The 22,328-nt window shown below is 40.3% G+C and overlaps 1 protein-coding gene across 3 annotated transcripts in view; it reads right to left on the reverse strand.

Annotated features, from left to right (window-relative positions):
- Positions 1–22,328, reverse strand: part of AGAP1 (ArfGAP with GTPase domain, ankyrin repeat and PH domain 1) — a gene marked incomplete at its 5' end in the record, with an annotated part of 347,082 nt that overhangs the window by 47,781 nt on the left and 276,973 nt on the right. The window lies entirely within an intron of this gene.

Consider the following 22,328-nt stretch of genomic DNA (forward strand, 5'->3'; position numbering starts at 1 on the left):
AAATGACCTGAGAAGCTAGCAGAAAAGGTCAATGAAAAACCTTTAGGGCCACTGGAGCATAAGGACTGGTATTCAGGCTGAAGCACTGCAGCATATGAAAACATTAACAAAAGTACGCACACTAACTGCACATGGGACAGCCAAGTCAAATTAAAAAAAAATCAAAGAAGCTGAAACAGAGATAGTGGAATTGGGAATAGCAGACATGAAGCATGAAAGGAACGTAATAATAGAGCACAAAGTTCTGGTGAACATCAGACGTAACGGGCTTTAGAAAGAGCATTTACATTCACATGTCTGCTAATGACTTATTACGTATTCAGAGCCATGAACCTCCTGCATTACCTTGTCATCCGTAAGCATGTAAAGATAAGTGACCAATCTAGCACTAGATTTAAAGACAGCACTGCTGCTCGCTGGAAGTCATTTTCTCTACCTGTGGGACAACTGTTTTTTCTTGATAAGCTCCATGCTAGCAAGACCATTGCTTATGCTGCTTTAATGAACTCTCAAAAAACAGAGTAGGTTACTTTGCACTTTGAGAATACACACAGAGCTGAAGGTTATTTCCAGGAGAACACCTGAAGTAGCAGTTACACTAATAAATAAATAAAGAAATATGTGTAGAATAAGTGGAAACAGAAAGAGGAGAGAAATGCAATTGCGCAGGTATAACTAGATTTGTTATAGCAATATTGTGTAAAAAGCAGGTAGGATCACAAAGCAAAATGCTGATTAAATCACAAAAAAAAAGAAGTTACGTTTATCAAATGGAGCTTCAAGAGTTTATGAAGGTGATGTAAGATTAAGTCCAACAGAGAGACTAAAACTGCTTTCAGTCCTGGGCACTGTCATCTGCAGGACAACCCAGTGCTGCAGAATAAAAACTGAAGCACCTCCAGAAAGCCTTGTTGGAGGGAAGAGGGTCCTGAGAAAGCCAGGGAACGCAGGCAGAGTAAGAGAACACAAAAAAATGAATCTCACATGAAGCAGCTTGTGGTAGAATCCAGCTCAGGAGATTCATTCTTAGGCATTGTGCCCTTCTCCTTCATCTCTCCTCTACTCAGTGGGCGCTGGAAGATAAAGCTATCGCATGGGGTGGCGTGTGGCTTTGGGGTCATTTTTTCACTACAGGGAAAATGAATTCCCCATGCCTCCTTTTTAAGCAGGGAGTACAGCCCGATGGATGCAAAGAAACAAGGGCGCTACGAGAGAGGTGACTCCTCAAGCACACAGGACTGAGCTAGCTTCTCATCCATAATGATCAACAAGTGTATGTGCTATATATTTAGAGAGACTCTCTGCAGAGACACAATCCTGTCATGGTCCAGCCCAAAATTTCAGCATCTAAGAACTACATGACTTCCCAGCATCACAATTCCAGGACCTGAAAGAAGTGCATAAAGCCAAGACTCGGCATGATTGAACTCTCCCATCTTGTATTTGCCAATAATCCTGATTGCGTACTTAGGAATTTATTATGAGAAATAAATTCTGCAATCCGGCCAGTCTGCCCTTTAAAAGCAAGTTTGAAATACTGTCCTCACTCACAACAGTGCCCCTGCAGGCTTTGTTTGCAAGGAATGCTGCACTGAAGTTACCCTCTGCTCCTGGAAGGCATCCTGCGTGGTGTGTGAACCCTGCCATCCAGGCGACTCGAGTGAAATGGGGGGAACACCGCCAGCTGCTTCCTGTCGGTGCTCCTTTACACATGAAGTATCCTTTTTCCGAAGGAAAGGCTCTCTTGTTTAATCTCTGACCTCTTCTGCGGTGACCAGATGACACTGTGACAAAAGCTGCAAATGCCTCGCAGCCGCTGTGGCTTGGGATTGCCAGGTCTGCACGGCGTGTTGGTGTGTTTGTCCCCACGCAGCCCCACCACGGGTTACGAGGGCTGCAGCATGTCCTAAGGCTGGGCCGGGAGGGCATCTCCATGTCATCAGGAAGCGAGCTGACAACTTGGTTGTTGTTGATAACACATTAAGAACGCACAAGTTTGCATATTTTATTAGGCTTATTCCTTAAAAAGCTCAGACAAGAAGCAAGAGCACCAGCTGAAGATGCATTCAATAACACATTTGCTGCTTAAATGTGATGGGAGTTTTGTTTTTGCAGACACGACTGCAAAACAAAGCACCAGAGCCAACGCCACATCACCTGCAGAGCAATGTGTAAGACAGGCACGGCACGCAGGTAGCAAACATGTAGATCCTCACCCATCGCAAACACAAACAGAAAAATCCAGGCAGCAGGGTGAAATTGCTCAGTTTTACTCTTCGGTAAAATTATGGGTTGTGCTATTTAAATCCCTATGAGCCCAATCACAAAATTTTATTAAACAGTTTTCCATGTTTAACAGTTATTCATAGAAAGGTCCACTATAATAGTATTTTAGCACCATCAACCTGTCGAAATCAACCTGCCCAATTACTCCAAACTACATTAATAACACCGGATATTACACTAATTGTGTCCAGTTTCTATGCAGACGAGGTCCCATGGGGCTAATTTTTCATCCTCAGGGGCAAGCAACTCAGCCATCAAACTGATTTCACTAAGAATCCCTCCTCATTACACAAGTCCGGGCTGTCAAACTTTTTTTTAAAAAGGTTAATGGGCCAATCAGTCATCAATTATTTCCTGGAAGCCCAGCAGACAAAGGGTTAAAGTGCTAAGAAACAGCTGCAACTGATTTACATTTGGAAGTTATTATCAACATGAGATGTCTAAAATGTTGTGGGTTTTCTTTTTCTTTTTTCTTTTTTTTTTTTTTTTTTGGGTATAAGTGGGAAGGGGTGGCTAAAATGGGAAATAAGCCCAAACTGTAAGACTGTAGTGATACAGCTGATAACACGTGAGACTTTTTTGGATTTTACTAGAGGAGCAGTGGATGTGCAACCAGTGAGTTTTAGGAAAACTACACAGCCTTGCATATAGTGGTACGGAAGCCATTAGCACCACCACTTTCTAGGAACCACACGGTACCACGGTTGATGCTGCACATACTGATTTCACCATTACCTTTTCATAGCAAGTTTCCTTCATTCAGCAGAACTTCATGAATATTTTCCCCTGCCAAACAACGTACATTGCTACAGCCCACCCACTTATGGAGAACGATGCGCAATTCCTTACAAGTGCTGTGCAAGGGAAGACAAACAGGCACAGTCACACTGCATCCACTGCATTCCCACACCAATGCCAGTGTTCACTGTACGTAACAGAGATCAGATTTAGCAATCTACACTGAAAATAACTACAGGATACAATTAGTCTATAACTTGTTCCAGAGAGCTCAATTAAGTCCACTAAAATGTAGGGAAAACACACGTCTTGGTATCCCAGTAAGAGCTGCTCTAAACAATGTGCTTATATAATTTTGTTTGCAGTTTTCACTTCTCAGATCTTTTATTCTCAATATTAAGAACTGCACAAATAGCTACTGACACCTTGCACCAGTGGTGGGTAACCACAAGCACAGCTTCACATCAGTGGAAGATAAGGCCCCCTTTTCTGCCAGGCACTCTACAATCAGAAATCACACCCATCCCTAATGTTTACTTTAAAAAAAAACCACAGTATTGTTACTTTTCAAAGGGCATAAAATGAAGACTTACCAAGATTAAGGCATTTTTCATAGGCCCACATGGATATTTGTAAAGAATCAGAAATAAAACTGGATTTCTGACTTCCAAGTCAGTGGTTTACAACCAGCCTCTTACCTTAGATGCTAGATCGTGCATTTGCATCTTTGCACAATGTAGCTGCCAGAGGATCCTGGTGCTAATGCTACCTTGGTAAATTAATAGCAAGAGATGCCAGTGGCACAGCATATACTTTCCAGAAACAGCAAGTGTAGAACCAAGAGATTCAATGGCATATTTCAAACACCCATAAAGCATCTTCTAGAGTTGAGGTTACAGGTTCGGACCTATTCAAGCCTGCCTGAAGTAACACCAAGACCTATTTAAACTCCCTTTTTATCACATCCTCTTCTATCTCTCAAAAACCACTTCCACTCAAGCATCCTTCCTTAATAACCCTCAATCTTTTCAAAAGGATGATAATGAAAAACTGCTGAGGTGCTCCAGCAATCAACACTGGATGTTTACAATACACAATTTGTTTACAACGAAGGTGCATGTTATTTATGTACTACATAACGATAACTATCGTTACATTTTGCCACTTGGTGTAAATTATCCCTGTAACTTGGAAGATAAGCATGTTTATTAGCAGCATCAATTAAGGAAATATTTGTGCCATGTCCCACTGGGCATGACTACGCTAATACTTCTCTCCCCTTTCCAAACCCAGTGTCTAAATCTAATTAGTTTTGAAAATCAACCCTATCAGGACAATATAGCTCTGCTATCAGTTGCCCACAGCTCTTGGTAAAGGTTGCATTCCACTGGAAGAATTTTTCAGTGGTACTGTTTTATATCACTACCCGTGAATGACAAACTGATGATGAAAGGCTTGTTTCTAGCTCAAGGCGCTCAGCCCCCCCACCATATGTACTCGCTTTAAGACAACACGATTTGAAGAAATGCATGAAGTCATTTTTAAATTCAGTTCATAGGGTACCTAAGTCTGTACTTGCACTAGGTGTTCCCCAATACATCTCAAGCCCACAGCTCACTTTTTAAATTGTCGATTGGGTAGAGCTTATCTTTGGTGTTGTGAATGAACAGCCTCCCCCTGCATCTGCTGTGGTTGAGCCAAAGCTAACTACCTGCATTGGCACAGCATCACGGCAGCAACAGCATCGCGACCTTTCCAACAAAAGGTAGTTTGGGAGTTAATGAATATGCAGAAGGCAAGTTTTCCATGAGATCCTGGCAACTCTGATGCAGCACGGCTTAACATGTCCCATGTAACCATGAAGAGTGGAAAAATGAGGATTTAGTATCTTTTTGAATGTTTAACCAAAGCATGCAGAGCACAGTTGCTACATTTCATAAAGCTACTTCTTTACACATTGCTACAGGAAAAATAATTCCATGTTTTAACAATCCTGCTCTGAGAGCAGGTACAACAGACTCCAGCTTCAGAAGAGTGAAATCGAGCAGGGTCTGTTTTAAGCACGACATGCTATTACATGCTTTCCCCCTAGAAAATCAAAGGATTGCTTAAATCTTGGCTGCCTGCAATAAGGAGCAGGTGCGACTTTTTCATTTGTCAGTGACTCCCTATGAGAAAATAAAACAAACACAAAAATCTGAAAACGAGCAGTTTTAGTCAAACTCTACAATTGCAAGAAATTTTACTTTCTTTAATCTAAGAAATAATCTTTCTAAATAACATCAGTACGAAAGTGATGAAGGAACAGCAAAGGGCATAGCAGTACAATGCCCGCTTCTGTCTGCCCTCAGAAGTTAGAGCCGTCCAGCTGTGAATCCTACACCCAGACAGTCACCTTTGTGAAAATCCGGCCAAGACAGACACGACAGAAATGCAATGGTTTGGGCATCATATAGCTGAGAGGAGCCACGTCCAGGGAGGACTCTCAGCTTTGCACGGCGTGTAACAAAAGGTGACCTTGTGCAAGCACCAGGCGCCAGTGACCGACCCACCACGCCGAGGACCACGCAGACACTCGCTGCTGCTAAGCATCGATGAAACCTTTGCAGCATCTGAGTTGCTGTGTGCAGACCTTTGCTTTGCCCATCTTAATTGGAGATTTTGCTACATGGAAGCGCACAGAATCCCTAAATAATAGGATTGGAATTGAAAACTAGCTGAGAAACTGCTTTCTAGATCAAGCTTTTAAAAATGAGAATTGTACATGATGAGAATATTTTTGTTCCGTAAAAACGTGTAAGTGCAATTGAGCAAGCATGTGCTAAAGACTAAAGCAGATTTGTTATTCTGGACTGTCATTTCCCATCAACATTTTCTTTTTTGAAGGCATAATTATCTAAACATGTGGCTTTTAATACTTACACTGCTCATTAACTCTACATTTGCCAGTCTCACAACTCACGCTATCACAGTGAGGTTAAACATACAAGCTCAGAGAAGCAAAACTATGGAGAACAGTGGATCTTCAGTTTTTAGCAGGGATTATACTTCCAAAAAAAGATGCATTTGTTTAATTTCAGAATTTCACTTTGATGACATCTCTCAAAACTCTTTGGACCATATAGCTATCAGGAACACGTTCCCATAAGCTTATTCAGTGTGCCTTCGACAGCTAGTTTGATGAGTGCAGTATGGGATTTTTTAAACTAGACAGGCCCTACACCCCGAGATCTTCATCTGTAAGACACAAGGGAATTTTTTACACTTGTTTCACTGCTACAATTTAATAACAAGTAGGTATAAAATTACCAGCTCCTCCATGAGCATACCTGTAACAAACATGTCTGTGCACTGATTAACAGAAGAGATTAAAAACCAGCACGTACATACAAAATTAAGTATTATTAAAAGTATCTACTTAGTTTCCTATTAAATGGAAAAAGAAAACATTTATGTCCAATAATCACTTTCTCTCATTTCATATTTTGCACTTGAAAAGACACCAAAATGATCAAAATAGGCAGAATTTTGCAACTGTTGCTCTGAAAGGTAATAATTTTACATTTACACTGAGAAATAAAACAAAATTATAATTAAAAAAGCCTCCTTAACAAGCTGCAGGAAAATTACACTTTTGTTTCCCACATATACTTTATTTGGCAGTGAGAGCACAGCATCCAACAGCAATACAGCAGTAATTGTGCAAAAAAGGACGGTGATATAAATCACCAAAGGTTAATGATCAGGATGTGAACAGAGGGACTTGTTTACAGAAATAGCATGCGATTTAAAATTTACAAGAGATTTAATGCCACTGCTTGGCAATCACTAAAATCAACAGCCCAGAAAACAGTGACATTAAGAAAAATATTACAGTTATAATCATTCCAAAATAAGTCAATTAGTGTTAGGGCATGCGCTTGCGATTACTTGACCCATTTGGTTCGCACTTAAGTGAAAAAAATCCCCCCCCCATTATATTGAGATTACTGAGTTGTGACCTATTTTGCATTCCATATTTCTTACACTATCCCTCTTACATGCCGCTGGAGATGGTGGCAGAGGTTTTTTCTCCTCTCCTGGCTTCCAAGTAATTCTGACCTTTGACATTTGTAATAATAAAAAAAGAAGGAAGTTTATAATTGTGTTGTTCAAATGAAGGTGGAGGGGGGAAAAAAAATTCAATGTGCTATTATACAAAAGCCATGACGGCTGTCTTCGGTGAAAAAAAAGCAATGTAAGTCAATTTGTGAACTTTGGCACCAGATGACCTTTAGAAATACAACAATATACAGAATTTACAAGCAAGAGTAGCACATGCAAATGACCCGGCACTGTCTCGCCTTTGGATTAGAGCTGCAAAGAGCATTATGGAGAACGCTTTCACAAAACAAATTAAGACTGTTACTTAAATGTCACGGCACACTATTGTATTTGGCTACAGATCATTACACCTGATACTAACACTTTTAAAAACTGTAATAACTTGGGAAATATTACATTGAGTGCCCACATGTATAAAGGGAATATAAAAAAAATAAATAAATAAAAGAAGAAAATGGGTTCTTGAAGTAATTTAAACATCACCACTCCACGACTAGAGGGAAAGGTCAAAATTTAAGTAAGCTGAAAGGAACATGAATGGTAAAATAAAATGCACAAACAAAAAGATGAAAAGACCACTGGAATGACTCTGCAAACATAAGATGAAAGCACGCATGCTTTGGGCAAATTTGATTTCCATTCCTGCATTTGGTAAGGGAGAGACGGAATGAGGACAATTTTCAGAAAAGCGGGTTAAAAAAGGGGTAGAGAGGAGGTGTTCATCTAAAACGTGTTGTTTTGTTACCTTCAGTGTTGGTGCTGCTGCTGCTGTATATATTTCGCAGGCTACCAACACGGTTTAGTTTCCAAGCTTTGCGTTTGGCTGCATCCAGAGAGCAGAAGGGGAAGAGAAAAAAAAGAGAATAGAATAAAAATAAAGAAAAGAAAAAAAATGAGGAGGGGGGGAAAAAAGAAACATCAAAATAGCATGTGAAGTAAAATACAAGCACAAACCTGTTACATGTGAAGAGTTACACACAGAAAATGCACACAGGACTATACAGCCTCTCAGATCCACAAACAATATGGAAAGCCTCTTCCTTATTGGAAATGTTTTTTAAAACTCTGAAACATGACAAGGTTTGGCAAGACTAGACGAATCTGCTATTAGAACAGACAAAACCAGACCAGTAGAACTAAAAATGCACAACATATTTGTACAGAGGATACCAGACTTGTCAAAACAACTACTGTAAAATGCTATTTAATACTCAAACTCAGCCAGACGAGTTCTTTTCCTCCAAAAGCCTATATTAATCACTTGATGCCTGTAGAAAACCTTTGAAAGTTGAGGTGATGATGCAATGGGCTTAAATCATCAAAACAAGAATGAATGTTATTTGCAGGATTGAGCTTACAGGCATTACTTCATTATTTTGAAGACTGTCAAGTAGACATTGATGCTGTGTAAATTTTATTTGTGCTTCCCCCTCACCCCTGGCAAATCACTGCAAAACAGAAGTTTTACTTGGAACTTGCAAATGTATATATATATATATATATTATATTATGGACACCACCACTGCTTTATGAGAATCCACAATTTTTTAGATTTTCTGAGATCCCAGCTGCTGTTTTTACAATTAGCAGGAAATATTGCTCAAAAGCACTCAATTCCTGTGCTCATTAAGAGAGACAAAATTTTTACGTTCTTCAAAATCTACATGTTTTGCCTTGAAAGTGAATTCACAGCATGAGAAGCGCATTCAATCAACAACATGCTTAGACTCAGTTGCATCAGACAGGACTGCATGAAACATCCAAGTACACCATGGTACCGCTGGCCTCTAACAGTGACTTAGGCTGAAATAATAGAAACGTCCCCTCTCCTTTACCTGTGGACAAGGAGGGGATGGCATATCTATGGAAAGTGGTATCTCTACAAGCTTTCCAACCACCTCATCAGCTTACCCACTCAAGAAATAATAACACAACACTGCCTGGCCTGTAATAATTTTGTAAGATGTGTTGTACAGGATCAGGGGTGAGATCACTGTGGTCAGTGAGAACTGGAAGAGCATCAAGACCTCCTTCTGTGACTTTTCTCAGTAGATCACACAGACCTAGTGCCCACAGACAGTGGAGAGCCTGAGCTCAGGTGTGAGACTTCTAAAAAGGACAGTATCGGTTACAGTGTTATTAATTATGATTAATTTCCATGACGTTTTAAAACCGAACATTCTACCACTCTGATTCAGCTTATTATGGAGAAACTTGTGATGAATTTGGAATCAGACCCCCTAAGCACAGATGCTCCTCACCCTTTAGGATAACGTGAACATCACACAACATAATGAGTACGGTGATAAAGCATTTAAGAATTTTTCTTTCTAAATTTAACAGAGAACTTTTTTTTTAATGTCCCATGGAACTCAGACTGAACAGCTGCTTCCACAGAAAAGGAACAGTGACACAAAGTCATTCAAATGCTTAACAAAAAGCTTGATTTTCAGCTGAAGATCTAAGGCTGGAACAAGCACTTGTTTGCTGCACACGGATACCTGTCATAAAGCAGCACGGAGCTCGTGTTTGCAGGAGGTGATGTGTTCAGGCACTGAAAGGAGAATGTTTCTCTCTCCAGCCCCTATCTCAAAGTTGCCTGTTTAAAGCCATCCTCATGTACACACCGAGAAAGAACTTCAAACTGCACAGACAGTAAAACAGCTATAAAAAAGTTATTACTGCAGCTGAAGAGAAATGCCTCAGCACCCTGGACTGTTAAGCTAGATGTCCTGTTGTAATAAAGTGATCCACAGGCTTTAGTGCTCTATGCTGAGAGGGAAAATGGAGGACTGGGTACCTTACATCACAGAACGGTTTGGGCTGGAAGGGACCTCAAAGCCCCCCCAGTGCCACCCCTCAAGCAGAGCAGGCCCCATCCAGCCTGGTCCTGGGCACTGCCAGGGATGGGGCACCCACAGCTCCTCGGGGCAGCCTGGGACACTGCCGCCCTCAGAGTGAAAAATTTCTTCCTTACATCTAATATAAACCTCCCCTCTTTTGGTTTAAAGCCATTACCCTTGTCCTATCACCACATTCCTTAATGAAGAGTCCCTCCCAGCTTTCCTGTATCCCCTTTAAGCATTGAAAGGCTGCTACAAGGCTTCCCGAGAGTGTGCACACACACTCGTGTGTGTGCAGCCCAGGACACAATCGTCTTTCTGGGCTGCAAGTGCACATTGCTGGCTCGTGTCACTCATGTGAGTGACATCCTTTAGACTATATATCACTGAAATTAAAATATGTAATGTTATCTGGAAGATTAAGTTAGATCTATTTAAAAATTAAAGTTCATCAAATCTAAATATATCTTCATTGTATGCATCCTTCAATATGAAAAATCTTCAGTTTTAGAAATACTTAACTAGTCCCAGCAGGTACCAGCAACTAGAGAGGCACAATTTCCCAGCTGAAAACTTGTTTTTCCTGAAAAAAATTTACATATAAATAGGCAAAATCGAGGTTTGGCACCCTCAGGAAAGGAAGACCATTTCCAGTATACAAAGACCCTTTCCCAGTCTGTTTTCATTTTTCAAACTTTAATCGCATGTTAAAGTACGGACATATAAGCAGGACGTGAACTTGCAGCCTGGTTTTCTATTAACCTATTGATGAAATAGTCCATTTTAATGTGTTCAGTGTCATGCCTTTTTCTTCTTTTTAAACAAATGGACTTTTTTTCTCAGTGAAGCTGAGGTCCTGATACATCCTAGCGTGTCCTTTAGCATCGATTAGACTCCATTCTGCTTCCTGGTGGTGCTCTGCGGCCTCTGAGAATTCACGAATATGATCAGCAGCAGGGTTGGACAGTGCCAAGCTCAGCCTCCACCGGGTGATTGATATGCGTGCGACCACCAGGGCCTAGCCCAGCCATCCCACCCTGACTGCCTTCAAAATTACAGTCTGACTATAAATTTCTGCTACCTACCAACAAGGCCTCAGCAGGCACTGGAGGTCATCGTTTGCCTGATCTGTCTTTGACTTACATGCTGGAATATTCAGTCCATCCAGCCTGGGTTCACTCCCCAGTTTTAAGTTAGCTCAGTGTGAGCACTGGTTGCCAGCTCTGGTGCTGTATATGTATGTGCATAGATAAAGAAAACCATGAAAGCCAGAACTGGTTTCCAATGAAAAGTTATTAAAAATACTTCGTTATTTAACAGAAACAAAGCTTTGTAATTAGAAAAGATCTTTAAGGTGAATTATCTGTTGAAGTATTTTCTGGAAGTCTGTTTTCTTAGAATAATCTTACTAAGAAGCATATCTACTTAGAGATACTAAAAAGAAACCAACAAACACTTTTCTCAAACAACAAATACCTGGAATGAAGATAACTATTTCCCAAAAGATACGAGTATTTGATTTAGTTTGTCCTGAAACAGCAACTAGTATTCCACCTAGTATGCTGGACTACCACAATCTGAATGACTAATGTATTTTAGTAACGTTTTGAGAAAATCTTATTAACATCGACACTTGCCCTGATCTCTGGCTTGAATGCTGACAGGAAAACAACATCTTGCAGCAATCAAAGCAGGGCCCCATCCCAACTAGCATGTAGGCACAGAGTGGAAGCACAGTTTCTGATCTTCACCAAGCTCATTAACTCCAGAATTTAGATTACTGAGATTAAACTCTTATCTTTGCCAGGCAAATTAATTTTTGCTTCCAAACTCTCAATCTGGACTAGCACAATAAGTCATTATCTGTCACCCAATGGCTCTGAGCTCTGCTTTTAACAAACCTGCAAAACAACGCCTTGATTGTTGCAACGTTCGACTTGGCGCAAGCCATCGTCCGGCAGTTCCTCCCAGTGGTTACCACAGGGAGAAATCACAAAGCAACAAACCATGAAAGCGTTGACTCTTGGAGCCTGACATGTGGTTTTACGATGAAGGGTTAAAATGATTTCTTGAGCTCTTACAAGGAAGCTACTCTCAATTTCTCCATCTATGATCTGATGCGTCACTCGTGTGGCACATACACGCTCAGACATCTAGTTCAAATATACCATTTGAGGGACTAGAGCCTACCGTATTGATTTGTAAGGAGGGAAGAATGATGTGCTTCTATATAACTGTGTCAAGTGTTACAATGGACCATACAGATATTTATTTTTTATAGCAGGAACTACTCCCCAGGTAGTCAGAGGTCAGCAGTCGTTGAATCATCTCCATATACTGTAAAAGAACCACATGCTACCTAAACAGACATACCAGTTCAAACTGCTTGTGTTCTTCTTTGCTTCATCCTAATTTTCATCATAATTTTTATGGCTATCAAATGGTGTGCTCAATTGCAAAGTTGTGTTGGGGTAGAACTGCATTTTTGGAAGGATACATCCCCAGACATTTCTGCATCCAGAAGGGAGGACTGGATGTGTTCCTTGCAGTCTCTCCAGAAGCACTCCCATTTCCTTCCTTCACTCCTTCTGGGTCACTCAAAAGAGTTGCAAGAGCATCTTATGGGTGTTTTTAATATCAGCTTTGTGTTTCACCAGGGAATGTGGTAGCTCTCACTTTTAGAAAGTACCTTGCCACGTCTCCACCTAAACACCATGAGTCCAGTAAGACAGAACACTTGCCATTGTTCATTCATGCCTCACCTATGGCTCCTTGTAAGATTAAAACAAAAACAAAACCCAGATACACAAAAAAATTCAAACCCCTTTCAGGTGTTGTTCATGACATGACATGTCCAGTGTCTCCTGCTCTTTGCCTCAAGAGTTCACAGCCTGCAGAAGCCCTGGCCAGGACGGATGCCTCCTGGTGCCAGGTGTTAAGCCTGGGCTCAAAAAATTCTTGGTTGAGCCACATAGAAAAATGCCCTTTTGCATAGTTTCTGTTAGCAAATGCAGAGTGCAGTTTCTCTGGCTGCATCGTCCCTGCGTACAGCAGGGAACCAAGCGCAGCTCTGCAAAGCAGTACGCCGAAACTCACCGCTGCTTGGCACTTCACGAGGGCTGACACCTACTTTTAGAAGGACGTGCTCTCTATCAAATGGGACTATCGTACCAGCGGTCCGTGTGTCAGCAGGGGTTGCGTTACCCACGACAGCTGTCAAGGTTTGCTCGCTCTGCACATAACATTATATGAAAGTCATTTCAAAGGGGTAGCACATAGCCCTCATTCTCACCTCAAAAACCTCACGCTGATTCACCAGTCACACAGCCCCGCTGAACAAAGCACCGCCATTACAGGGAAGCTGCAAGGCAAACTTCTCATATGCATTGCTCTGCAAATGTAACTCAACTTCATTGTGCCAGTAGAGCCTTGAAATGGGACCGATTGCGTTTCCAAAGTCCATACATCCATTTTTTCCCCCAGCTCTACTGCACCTGCCACTAGTGCAAGACAAACTCCCTGCCACAAAAGGGTGTTGAGAAGCATCCAACTCATGTCATAAGGGCACCAGAGAAGCCCCTAGAAAGGGCAATTTTTAAGAACATTGGGAAAAAGTGATTAATTAGAGACAAACTGCAGGCAAAGGGGTTTTGTAGCTCACCAAACAACATCCTTGGCATCTAGCTACCTAAAAACTGCTAGTGGGGCTTGCCTTCAGGAGTTGATCTTGATTTGATAAACTCATCTTTTCAGAACACAGGCTTTGACCTCACACTTTTTTTGTTTGTTAGTTTGTTTGTTTTTTTCTAAACAAGCTTTTCCTGTTTATTTTTTAAATGAATTACTCCCACCAATTCATTCCTCCTTCTGTTTCACCAGCTGCAGAACCACAAAGCTCCCACATCTACAACCTGGACCTTACAAAACAATAAAAATCTGGGTTTCCTATGAAAAGCCTTAACTGCTTAAATCAAGCATGACTTAGGGCACGTGTGGCTTAACGTGTAGAAATGCTACAGCCTGGCAAACAGACAGAGAGAGGGCTGTGTGTGGCTGCAGAGCACACGGAGCATAGGAGTCATGAAGCCCTTGTCATGACTCTTCAGGTGCTGAAGAGACTCACTGTACTTTACCAGATGCAATTCCACTCTGTTATTTCAATTTTCTGGGTCCTTATCTTTACATTTGCAGTTTAGAAGGCACAGACTGAAATGCACACACTCTGAAATGGAAGCTGTACACGTTATTTAGTGGCTGAACAAGTCTTTGACCATCCAAACACCACTGAAATAGAGATCAGTAAAATGAATCCAAATAGAAGACAGTTAAAACTAGTGGGAGATGATTAAACATTAGGTCTCTGTCCATTGCAGCAAGCCCTGATGATAAAATGGTGGCAACAGTTTGTCATTTCAGCTGAAGCTCTGGGAGGACATCCAGCTGTATCTGGAGGCATAAGCAATCCTCCATTTGCTGTTAATTTTGAATATTTCACCTTGTGAGATGAATTATACTTACTCAACATACATGCTGTATGTAAAATGAGCTTGGTCATGTTTTAAATGTTTATATCATAAAGTGAGAATAGGCATGTCAGCAGATGAAGAAGAAAATTAGGCTTTGGAATGGCCTTTTGTTAAGATACGGAGTAACTGGGAATCAATTAAGCTTAATGACTCCCAATTACTGCATATCTTTGTATTTGTTCAGGCAATAACTTTACATCTGTGACCAACCCCTTGCAGACAGAGTTTCTTCTGTGTTTGCTTTCTTTAATAGGGATGCTATTTATTCCGTGTTAATGAATCTACTTTTCCTGTCTGATTTTGATTAGTTAGGTATTGTACTAAATATGTTTACCACCATTACGATCACATACCATTATTTCTAAAAGCATCTACTGTATAAGCCATGTGCACGTCTGATGGTACGCCTGTTTAATAATACCTGTAAAGTTCTCGAAGGATGGTTAAGGTGCTACTCACCTAAACACGACATTAACCCCCTTCAAGTTGCTTAAACCACACTATTGATACACGATAAGCAGAAATATGCTTTTTTTTCTTAGGGGAGTCTCAATATCTAGAGTCTCACCCTACAAATCCTCCTCCACTGCTGTACTGAGAAACTACAGACTTGCTAATGTCACCTCTGGTCTCCGTGTGACAGAGTTCTTTGTTGATTAGATAAATAGTCCTCAGATAGCTGATTAAAAAATGATGTAGCCGTTAGGTTGTGTGTCCAAGCCCTGTCAGCCATGTTGGATGTTAAAGTGTGCATGAATTACATCCCTGGAGTGTGCTGAACAGTGCTGATTAAATGAGGCACGCCACAGCCCTCAGCATCAATTATCAGAAATAATAGGATCTTTTCACCTACACTGGAGGAAGGGGGCTGGGGATGGAGTCAGCATGCCACTCATTTCTCAGAATATCTCATCATCGTAAGCTCAAAATAATAACACTGTTCATTCACGTAGGGACATTTGTTTATTTTTATTGTGTAATGATAAAGACTGAGAAGATACATGAGGAAAAACTTTCTGCCATAGCATACACCAGGTGATTTTTTTTTTTTAAACATACAATACCTGTGTAACATCTATCTAGAAAAATAGGGATATGTAAGATCTGGGGAAGACGCAAGAGGGGTGTTTAAGGATAAACTCCAGGACAACCTACATGAAGTTGCCACCACACTGCAGAAATGTTTCTACGTTTCAGCTACCCTCACCCTCTTTTTCAGCTCACTCTTCATCATGAGTGGTTTCATCAGGAGCTGTGAAACTGCAGATTGGGGATTTTCCTTTTTTGTTGGTCAGCAGAACAGCGATTTGCTTAACAAGATCATACTCCTTCATAAGAGGGTTGAAATTATTTCATTGAGATGCAGCCTAGGAGATTCCTACACCACTTAAACTTGTTCCTTCAGCTGTGAAGGGGCCTGAGACGGTCTCTTTTACCCTATATGGAAGCAGCAATGATGAAAATTCCTTAAAAAGGGTTACAAAAAGGGCATATATAATATATGATGTAGTTAGAAAGTCAAATTACCTATACCTAATGTTTCTAGATCTGACCAACACTAAATTTTAAAATAAGATACCAAGTGCAAGGAACTCAGAAATATATACACTGCTTTTGTAGAATTCCTAACAAATGGTCATATTTGCATACAGCAGATCTATTAAATCAGATTTCCAAAGTAAAATATCTTTAAACACTTCAGTGCAACTCTGAGGTTTCCAAACCTTACATTCCTTCTGTATGCTGATGTTAACAGGACATGCATCCCAACAGACCAAAAAAATGGAGCCGAAATACAAAAAATACAGCCACTGATGGTTATTCAATAAAAATAGAAGCCAAAGTCTGACAATAATAGCCCTTAATATATCAAATGGGTTCTTTTTGAACACCAGGATACCAAGCAGCTTGTTTTTCTGAGCAAATTACTAGAAATGCCAAGTTATGTAAGTTACCCAACCCAAACACAAGTAAAACCTTATGCCTGATACAAAAAAAAAACTCTCCTCCCAAACTAAAATCCTTTCCAGTGCTCTGTTTGAAACCCGCAAAAGACTCTAAAAGTAATACTTCAATTCACATTAATACTTAATTACATTTGGCTTAGATTCAGCTTGGAACATTTCGAATGAAGACAAAAAATGAAAACGCATTCATACTTCTACTCATGGCAGGGAAGAAAGTTAGGAGTTAGTTTAATTAAACATTTCTAAAAAATGTTTTTAATTCCTTTTTTTCCCCGTCACATTTCTCCACAGAAACTTTTGCAGCAGGTACAGGACTAACTAAACTATTCAGTGCATTTCAAATACACTATAAATATACTAGATTCAAATTGACAAACGTAAATGTTAATTGGAAACATTTTTCTCAGTTTTTCATTATCTGAGCAGAAAATTATGGGTCTTTTATACACACACACAAAATCCTTTTCAACCACCTAGAAAAATTATCTTTTAATAAAAGCTTTAAATTATACTATCATATTTCAAAGGCAACGAACAGTTAAAGCAGCTAATCAAAGGTATAATTATTTAATGACTACTACTCATGCTATCTAACAGGGCCATAATTGCTTGGCTGTGATCACTAGACCACCAGCTTCAATACTGGAAAACAAGTACTTTGCTTGTAGCATTTGATCGACCAATTTCTAAGGTTAGTTTCTCCAATTGGGTTGACTTCACAAGGCTAGCTGAGTTATTACAGAATTAGATAATCAGTTTGTCAAACTGCCTCCTTTTTCTTTTTTTTTTTTTTTTTGTGCACACATCTGTACTAAGAAAAAAACTACAGAGGAAAAAAAAAGCCTAACAGCATGCAAAAATATTACCCTGACAAAATGCTATTTATAAAAATCAATGATTTTTTTTTCATTTTTAATGATACAAGACAGTTCTCTGTAAACCCTAGCTGACTCCATTCTAGTAATTCAAATATAAAAACCCAAAAGGTGCCTATAAAAAATTATATTTTATTTCTATTTTAATATTTATTGTCCATATTAATCTACTCTAAATAGGTGGAAGAGTATGCAAGTGGGCCTTCTGACACTGTTTCATCGTTTATGTCATGTCTTGTACAATTGGAAACATGAGAAAAATAATCTAGAATCAAGTATTTATTATCAGAGCCATCCAGAAGCTAAGCAAGTGTACAGTGCATGTTGGTTTATTTTTTGGCTTAGTAAAAGTACGTATGAAAAAGCTGTTCGTGTCACTATATTTTAACATTAAATGATAAATACAAACTACTATTACACTTATTTTGTGGTGCTATGCTCCCCTCTGTTAGATTTGATACAAGACACTGGCCCCTCTGGAATTTCAAAGATATCTGAATACCTATCCAATTAGCTACACAACATCTTGATTTCCAGATCAGTCCCGTTCTTGTAATTAGTACAGTGGGAGCTCAAGTGAGGGCAGCACCACCTGGGACACTGCTCTCTGAACCAGACACCACCGAGGAACTCGCCCTTCTCAGCCCTACCCTGCAGCCCGATGCACCTCCAGGCTCAGCAGGGGCACGAGGGAAAGCTGACTGCGACCTGATCACACCGCTGCACCTGGCTGAGTAACACCTGTGACAAACCCTGTAAAACTGCACAAATTGCACATGAAACCCTCTTGGGTTTGGTCCTTCCTGGCAACGCTCCCACTGTATAATGTACAATGCATCGCTGTTAAAACCAAAGCGATGCATTTCTAAGAAGAGCAGGAGAAAGCGGAGGGCTGAAGAGGAAACGCAGTGCGAGGGAGGCATCTGGGACACAAAAGAAAAGATTAGAGGAGCAAGTGTGGGACATATGGGGGCCACGTGTTATTCGCAATCAGCCCACCTCCTTTCTGCTGTTTAGACACAGCATTGCTCAGTGGAAAGAGAAAACGCTTCCTTGCCTGCCCCACAGAGAACCACTAGTTTTATGGCATGATGGATTTATTCTTGTTTCGGACCATCAGTTTCATCTATGGACAGGGAGACGACAATCTTGCCCGTTATAGGCTGATAAACAAGCAGCATTTAAATCCATTAACCAGAGACGCACTGCTCTGTACCCTTCTCCCTCTCCGAACAAAAAGCAGCCACGTTTTGTTGATAGTGCAAGCAATTACTGTCAGCAGTAATTGTTACAAAACAACAGAAAGAGCTGTTTCTGCTCAATGGAGTTATATTTTCAGTGCTCACTTTAACAACAGTTCCCAGCGCAGGAATCCTGAATTTCCAAAGTATTTGGCCATTGATTTCCCACAAAATTTCTTTTCCAATGTGTACAAGGTGTCACAGTGGAAATATTGCAAGCTAAAACCAAAACGTCCTAAATTAAGCTGAACTACTGTGAGTGGCTGAATTAAAGCCCAAAAGAGCACGTTTGTTTTCTCAAGTGGTAGAAAAATCATAACATGTTCAAAGATAAATATCTATATATATACAAATATATATATATATGTATATATATATATACATATATATATTCACATATGTACCAAGTTGGATAGGAAGGTCTCTGTACACTGATTAATGTGCTTCAGAGCAACTTCTGTCAAGGCACCTTGTAAGAAACTTAAGAAAGCTGAGGCAAGATGCAGGCAGTAAGAAATATCAATATTTACATAATTGTCACAGTTCTCATTTTCTTGATTTTTTTTTGTTAGATACAGATTATAAGAGGTTAGATTTTTCCAAAGAAAAATTTATTTTGTTCAGCATTTCATGAGATGATAAGGGAGACTTCCCACCACACTCGTTGCTATCAAAGGAGGTATCTAAGTTGTCCATAGAAGTCTTTTAAGATAAAGACAGACCAGGCACTATGGTAATTTTGTGAATTCCACCTTCTACATATTCTGAAATGTAAAGCAAATATAAAATGGAAAAGAAATCACAATTTCTGTTCCTACCATTGGCACATTTTTTCATCACATTTAACCCATGTTATCTGCACTATTATGAAATGTAAACTCACACTATGTAAATAGAAACCTAAGTAAAAGTCATGGCTGCAGTAAGATGTCACAGACAGCCTACTCTTCTAAAAAAGCAATTGTTGGCTTTATCAGTTCCTAAGGATCATTAGATACAGCCTATGCATATAGCTGATGTAAAACAGAGGCAAGAGGATCTACAACTTGCTCATCACCACCAGCAAGTCCAAGTAGTGCAAAGGAACACCTTGGAAAAGTCTATCCATGAAGCAACTTAGAAATGGGCTTATTTGAAGAGTTTTAGTCCTTTGTGAAACCCACCCCATCATCCAGGCTGGCAGCAGTTTGCCCTCCAGCACGGTGAGCAGTGACGGGCACATCTGAAGGGCAGAGGAGGAGCAGGCACACACTGAACTCGTGTTTGCTCTTGGGGAATGACATCCATATGTGACCAGATGCAGCAATGCTTTCCGCTGGAGCTATATGGACATGCACTCTTTAATTGTCATCCCTTGTAAAAATAAGCACTAGACATTTTCTCACTATTACGTGTTCAATTGTTAAGCACGTTACTTTGTTTTTGGTGCAACTTTCCATGTTAGAATAGGGATTCCTCATGAGATATATTCAAGTTGGAGAGATTTATTGTGTCAAGGTTTTTCCTACAAACTACCAAGCCATCTGTAATGACTATTTCTCTATAAACCTGAATGCTCGTGCTAAAACAGGAAGGTCACCACCTCCCCCCTTTTGACCAAGCTTCTGCACCGACACAGTTGGAAGATGGCTTTCAGTTCGCCCCCCCTTCACCTGGCCTCTTAGAAAACAGCCCCCCAGCTCTGGGTCCTACACCGCGAGGACAACCAGGGGCACTGAGGGTTCATTGGGATAATCCAGGTAGCATTTCACATCTGGTACCACAACCACAACTCCTAGCTAAAACTGGGCAATGGGACCAAGAACCTTTTTGTTTGCGGACCAGCCGACTTGCAGAAGCCATTGTTTGACCAGTGGTTGCCACAATGACCTGCAACAGAGCACGAAGGTCTTTGTGGGCAGGTAGTCTTAACCCAGGACTCTTCTTAGGAAGAAGGAAACTATTCAGACCTGTCCATTTTAAATTTACTAATGGGAATATAAAACTTTTTTCCTATGGAAGATTCATCTTTGTGTGTCTTCTCCATACATTGCATCTGGATTTCAAGGGTTTCAAGTGCAGGAAGCTATCTATACTTGTATTAGACTGGGGCTTCAGGTCTACTGAAAGTTGTTAATTTGAAGTTAACCAGTGAAAAATGCAAAAAATAATAAATTGAAGACACCCTTGATGTGGTATTACCCAGCCATTGCCCAGATACTATTTTGAACAAAACCAGCAAGATCAAGGTTAACTTTTGACCCTATGCAGCTGCTCTTATGTGAAAGTTAGAATTTCTGTAATTTGACTTTTTGTCAAAAAGCTGCAGTTGCAGAAATTCCCTGGGGAGATGCTGTGGTTGGAGTTAAAAAGTTAGAAAAAGAAGGATGCAATTGTGTATTTGCATATTTTAAATACTGCACATTTTGTCAGGGCGTACACAAACACATATGACTGTGCGATAAAGCAAAACCAGGAGGCTCAAATTAAGAGACTCACATCTAAGTGCCACCGCCTTTCATCCCTCTGCAAAGCACTGAGTAACAACTGCATTTTGCCTGAAAAGATAAATATTAAATCCCGCATTTACATCAGATGCTTGTGTCATATGGTCCTTTACTAGCTGGAGATCTGAGTTGTTAACTACTAAATGGGTAAATGACAATGGCTGTTACTAATCGCTTATTGAATAATGAAACTGACACAACTGATAAAAGATTTCAATCCTGGAAAAAAGTGATTTATAGTATTTCACTCTACTGGCACTGTTATTTGTATGACAAATGGTTGGACAGACACCAGTTAATCTCTGCACACCTCCAACTCTGATGTGGCAGCTTCTGCCGGAGCATCCAAATAATCAAGAACAGCTAACAATACAGCCACGCTGTCGCGAGGGGCTGAATGCTGGTATTTTATCAAGGCTGATCCCCAAATCAATTTACGCAATGGATTTTTTTTTGGTGGGGGAGGGAGCGCATGGCAAGAAAGAGCATCATAAAAACGCTAAGCCGCAGCTTGCAGCTAGGCAGATAGGCCACGCTCCTGTAACACAGAAATGAAATCATCAATACAACTAAGGCATTAATGATTTCAGAAAGCTCAGTATAGTTTATAGATTTTCTTGATGGCAAAATCCGAACTGCAGCATCATACAGAGCTGTCAAGACTGTTTGTTATGTTGTGGTGGAATACCGCATCGCCTGCTGTGTACCGCGAATCCTATTTCCCCCTCAGATGGGAGAGGGAGGTGGCTTCTTTTGAGTCAGTATGAGACAGGGTTTCCCCCCCTTCTTGAGAAACAAATGAAGCATTGTATTTATCAGCAGCCCATCAATAGTAGCGTTATCTCGTTGGTTGTGTCGGTAACATCCTACTTCCTGCAGAAGTCAAATGTGTTTCATCAGGCCAGTCTTTCATGAGCAGCAAACCTGAGTGCTGAGCCTCCTGGAGTTTGCCTTTTCTTGCACTGTTTTGCAACTTTGCAACCAGAAGTTTCAACTTTTAATTAAAAAACAAAACCAAACAAAAGATGTCCACTTCAATAAGGAAGAACAACTTACGTGAAGAAAAAGAGATGTAGATGGAGAATTGAACTATTGCAAACTGAAAACATTGACACAAATTTTTATATTCATGCAACACAGTTGGAGTACTGTGTACTTCGCTACAGCTCACACCTTCTAAATGATTAACCCCAACACAATCCCACTTGATTTAAGAGCAGTTTCACATACAGTAGCAGTAGTTAAGATGATAACTTACTTCC

Source organism: Netta rufina (assembly GCF_964035555.1).
Source record: "Netta rufina genome assembly, chromosome: 6".
Lineage (NCBI taxonomy): Eukaryota > Metazoa > Chordata > Aves > Anseriformes > Anatidae > Netta > Netta rufina.